General features: G+C 36.8%; 1 long non-coding RNA gene across 1 annotated transcript; it reads right to left on the bottom strand.

Annotated features, from left to right (window-relative positions):
* Positions 1–476: 476 nt before the first annotated feature.
* Positions 477–1980, bottom strand: LOC149180277 (uncharacterized). The gene is made up of 3 exons (XR_016257439.1): positions 1361–1980; positions 1050–1212; positions 477–549 (listed from the first exon to the last, which is right to left on the bottom strand). It is a non-coding gene; the product is annotated as an uncharacterized LOC149180277 (long non-coding RNA).
* Positions 1981–5324: the final 3344 nt, after the last annotated feature.

Raw genomic sequence — 5324 nt, 5'->3', positions numbered from 1 at the left:
CACCAGAGCAAGGGTGGAATTATATTGTAGGAGCTGTTGTATCTCAAAAAGTATTTATCTAGCTTTAATTGACCACTTGTGGCATTTCTGCAACATTGCATGAGGCTGTGAAGTGCTTCGTGTGAAAAATTTGAGTCACCTTGCTCAGATATGTCCCCTGAACACTGGAGGAAATGATACTCCTCCAGAATCCAGAGTTTACACATCCTATGCAGTTCTTTGACAAGTAAAGGGCAGCAAAGAGAGTAGAATCCAAAATAGTATTCCCAACCTACATTTTCTTCAAGTTTGGAATCTGAGACAACGTTGAAGGTATAGGCCCCATTAACTGGTTATTCTTCACAATCTTGTAAATTTGATCAATGTGTCAAAAGGAGCTTTCACTCCCTTCTAAGAGGGGGCAAAATACAAAGACATCTACAAATTAAGCTAAATTCTTTACAATAGCGAGCAAGTCCAGAATGTTAGGATACTTACAGTTGTTATAGTTGTTTCAACTTCGATATTGAAAAGGGAATGTCTCCATATAAATAATTTAAAGAGACATCTCTGCAGCAACATTGAAGATCAAATCAAGTCAGCGGTTTCTACGAAATATAAACCATGAGAATGATGACTTGTAGATTTCACTAGAGGGACGTTTAGACGCACAAAGCAACTTGGTTCAGCATCAGATTTCTTCTCAAAAGACAGTTGCTTTCAGCGTAATACTTAACAATTATCTATAGTAAAGTAATATATGCATCTTGAACCAGACTACGAGTGTTGCATATGGTGAGATCTGCTTTAACCAACTTGTAGTTGAACAGTCATTTTTGTTTGGACAGATAAACGCTTGAAAAGAGACTTTCCTAGATAGGTGGGGTGAACATTTCTTTAAAGGGATTTTCAAGGGTTTTTCATGAGCCATTCTGTAACACTCCTAACCGATATAACTACATAGTAAAAAAAAATTTAAAGAACTGAGACCGAGAACAGGAAAAGTTCGAGCTGTACAATACAAAAAAAAAAAAAGTATGAATGACCGTCAACAGAAAAGAAACGTTCACCTGGTGTAGAACCGAGCCATCCAGGCGCCTAGGAAGGATTTAAACTGCAACAAAACCCCACTGGTTGTCATTCGGCCACATGAAGCGCTCACTGTGTAAAAGAGAAACCAGAGAGCTGAATCCAATGTAAAAGGCAAGGGAGAGACCATTTCCTTTAATGTCACTGCATGCAGAACACTGAATCAACTATGAACAACATATATATTATAAATAGCTGCTCCATTAAGACTATCAGTTTAATTGCAATGAACCCAAAGTGCTTAAAAGTAATATATAGTGAACCTATACAGTGAACTTCTGAATTCACGTACATTGACTCTGAGCTTTTTAGATTTCCAATCACTGGGGAAATTTCTCCTCCGAGGTTCAGATGAGAGAGATTCCTGCACAACACAAACCAGAGCAAATACAAACATATGAGCTTAAAGTAAGCATATAATCAAAACTCAAATAACGACAGACTGCCCAGCAAACATTCTTAATGAGTCCCAATATAACATATTCAGAGTATATGCTCTATCTTACATCAATTCCAGTGGAAAAGTGATATATAAACTTACAATTCAACCTATAAACTTAGTGTGATGGACAGAATTGGTCGCTGAGCATTTATCTACCACGCACGCTGCTTTTCCCTGTACAAATTTATTAGTAAAACCTATAGATGTTGAAAACCAAAGCATACCTGCTTCTATCCATAAAAGATTTTGAGAATTTCATTCCAATGGATCAAGAATTTCATCTCTATCGATTCTTCTGCTCAACATAACAGCAACAAAATAGAATCGTCGGGATAAACCATGCAAACACTCTTTTAAAAAAAACATAAATTAAATTCAAAACAGAGAAAACACAACGAAAATAAAACACTGTAAAATCCAAAATGCATGGCCATGCAACAAAGAAAATAAACTTGAACAAGAAACAAGGCAAAAGCCAATGCAATGCAGAGTATTGAAGAAAATGATGAGATGAAAGTGAGAATGCCAAAAGCCAGGGAAGAAGAACAGTGCTTGCCAAAAGGCAGCGAAGAAAAACAGCAACAACAACTGGCAGGGAAAAAGCAGTGAAAATATCTTCAAGAGTGACATAAAAGAATGGGAAAAAGCAGTAAGGCAACTTAACCAATATTTGGAAAAAGCAGTCACACTTCAAATCAACGGTTGAAAGTGTCTTACCTGATCCAACGGAGTAGTATAAAAATGTTGACGATTGTTGATGCATAGGAAGGCCTATCGGCCTAATAATTTATTAGTTAGTTTTTATCTTTAATCCCTTTTCCCCCGATTTGATGGGAAATAAATATATGCAAATTATTTTTCTTGGACTTCTTATTATTAAAAAGGTTTAGAAACTAAACGTATATCTTTATCTACTATTTTTTATTATAAAAAATAAATGCGTATATATAAAAAATAAAGTCACACATATTAATTGATTTATATCTCGTAAATTCCTGATTCAAAGAATAAAACATTTTTTAATTAAATATAATAATTGACTGATTATTTCAATTTAAGAAAAATAATTTTAGTTAAAATTTTGAAATATTAATAAACGCTACATTCACAAACAAAAAAAGAGGTTTAAAAAAATAATTTTTTGGAAAGGAAAAAAAATTGTATATTTGATAGTTCATTTCTCCCCTGATTTTTATTCAAATAAACCATTAATACTTTAAATCTACTTCATGTATTTTTCTTTGTTTTATTAGAGTAATCCAAATCAATTTTGGTGATAAAAAGAAATCAACTACCCCCAATCGAGGCAAATGGAATGTGTCAACGGAGGTTGGGAGGGGGTGCCCACCTCTCACTACAATTAAGAGGGGTGGCATTGCCAACACACCCCCCTATGCGAAGTTTTATTTCATTTATCATGATGGTTTGCCTCCCATAGAGTCTTTGTCTTGCTACGTTTTTAGAAATTCTATGGAAATTATGTTCAACTTGGTCTCCTCCCGTGTTGCTCGTGGGATTATATTTTCAGCTACTTGATTCTATTGAGTTTGCAGTTGGTGGCAAGCTGGCAAAGTCATGGAGTGATTTTTGGTCTTTCACTGAGCAGGGTTCATGTGCCTCTGGTGTTACAGTGGCAATGACCCAAGGCTACATACATGCTAATTTTCCTTCGGGGCCTAGTGCTTCATCTAGTTGTTTGGGACTATGGGTGGTGGTTTAATGCCAAGACTTGGAGCCTCTGTGTTCTCATGTACTGGGACTTCGTGGAGATTATTGAGACCATAAGAGGAGATCGACAATGTCACTTACTAGCTGTCTATGCTCAAAATCTTCTTGTTTCCGAAAAACTGGGGAAACTTATTTAGAGTACTCACTCCTCTCTTGTTCTATGACTTTTGTTATGTTTTCCCTATGTTTGTGGGGATCAATTCTAGTTTCTCTCTTTTAATATTCTCAAAGTTTCTTTGCATCGTATGCCTTAAAACCTCCTGGCTTTTGGGGATTCCTGTTATCTCCTTGCATTCTCTAATTGTATACACTTTCTCTAAGTTGGCATGCCTGAAGTTTGATGGTCTCTTGTTCATGGACATGACTAGTTTATGCGCCCTGTGCTCTTTGGTTTTTGCATGCCAATGGTTTTCTGTGATGAGGTGCATTGTTCTAACTACTCATGTTATCTTGGGTGGCCCCATTATATGTATAGCATCTGGTTCGTAGTTTGTTTTGACATAGTTGGGTATAATTCTCTTTGGTTTGATTGATTTGGGCTCTAGTTTCTTGTTTGGTTTCTACCTTATTGGTACACAATGCCACAACAACAGATGCACAACCATAGGGGAGTTTGTAGTCGTGATCAACATGGTCGACCACATGCACAGGCCCATGCTTAGGAAATAACTACTATTTTTCAATCGATGACTTCTCCTGGCATTGGGGAGGATATTCAACAGCTAGAAACTTATGCCATTAATGGTTTCTAAGCATACTTAGACTTTGAAATTCTGTAGGAGGTATCTAATTGGGTTCCTAACCCTAGCTACACTAAGGGAACAAAAAACAATACCTGCATTCCATTACTCTCCATTGGTAGATGAGCTCTTTTAGGTGGAGTCTTGAAAGAGAACCATGAAGACTAGAATGACATTGTTTCTTATTTAAATGAGATCTAGAGGGTATAGTGTTCTCAATGGTCTTATATGGAGAGATTGGATGCTCACGTAGCTCACCTAGAAATCCATCTCTAATGTGAGTTTAAGCCCTCTACTCCAGTTGTACTAGTGCACAAGATCATAATCCTATGACTTCTTCTGACACTTGACTCTAGATTATGGTTATATGTAGTTCTTTTGTTTTCTCATGTACCCCAATTTTAGCTAGGTATTGATGTGGCTGGGTACAATTACTTTTTTTTGATACTCTCTCTTAAATTATTGATCAACAGATCTAATTTCCCTTGAGGTGGATTAAGACCAATTATATTTTGAACTATGTGATTTGATTGATGTAATTTGAAATTTGGAAATAACACAAAACTTATGTTATAGCTCTGATACCACTTGTTATAGCTCTGATACCACTTGTTATAGCTCTAACCCGGAATTATTATAGATCTGATATGAAATAGCTCTGATACCACTTGTTATAGATCTAACCCAGAAATATTATAATCTGATATGAAAATATAAGATAATGCAAATAAACTCAGAAATAATATGAAATGATTCTTTATTGATCAAACCCTTAAGGTAGGGCAACACCATACATTCAGTCCTTAAGGAAAGAGAACACTCCACAAGCCATATGCCTGTTCATACAATAATCCTTCACATTCCTCCATGTGGAGTCTCTAGCCTCTATATAGGCCTCATACATACAATACCATGGGTCATTACCATGGTTCCTTCATACCATCAAACTAATACCATGGGCCCATTACCTTATTACTAACTACTTGTGGTCCCTTACATGATATGGGTTAACCACCTTATTTATTACTATGGCCCATCCCATTATTACATTATTACCTTGGGTACCTCCCTTGGTACCCCATATTATCCCCCCTAGGTATATAACATTCCACCCCCCTTAGCATGTTTCGTCCCCGAAACATGGGAAGAACACAAATAATAAGATCTACTCAAAAAAGTAGTCCACTGGTACCATGCACGTGCATCTAACCATCCAAGAGAGAGGTGAACCCTCGGTCTCACTGGTGCCTCGCTCGCTTGAGATGGAAGTTGACCGTGGTAGCTCTTCTGTGTTGATGTGTAGTAGGTGGATCTTCGATCCTCTCTATCTGTCTTGCGGGGGTTGT

Source organism: Pinus tabuliformis, chromosome 3_2 (genome assembly GCF_031772625.1).
Source record: "Pinus tabuliformis cultivar Carrire ecotype Pingquan chromosome 3_2, CPIR1, whole genome shotgun sequence".
In the NCBI taxonomy this organism is placed as follows: Eukaryota; Viridiplantae; Streptophyta; class Pinopsida; order Pinales; family Pinaceae; genus Pinus; species Pinus tabuliformis.
Note: the sequence above shows the minus strand (reverse complement) of the source record. Positions and strands in the feature narration are given on the sequence as shown.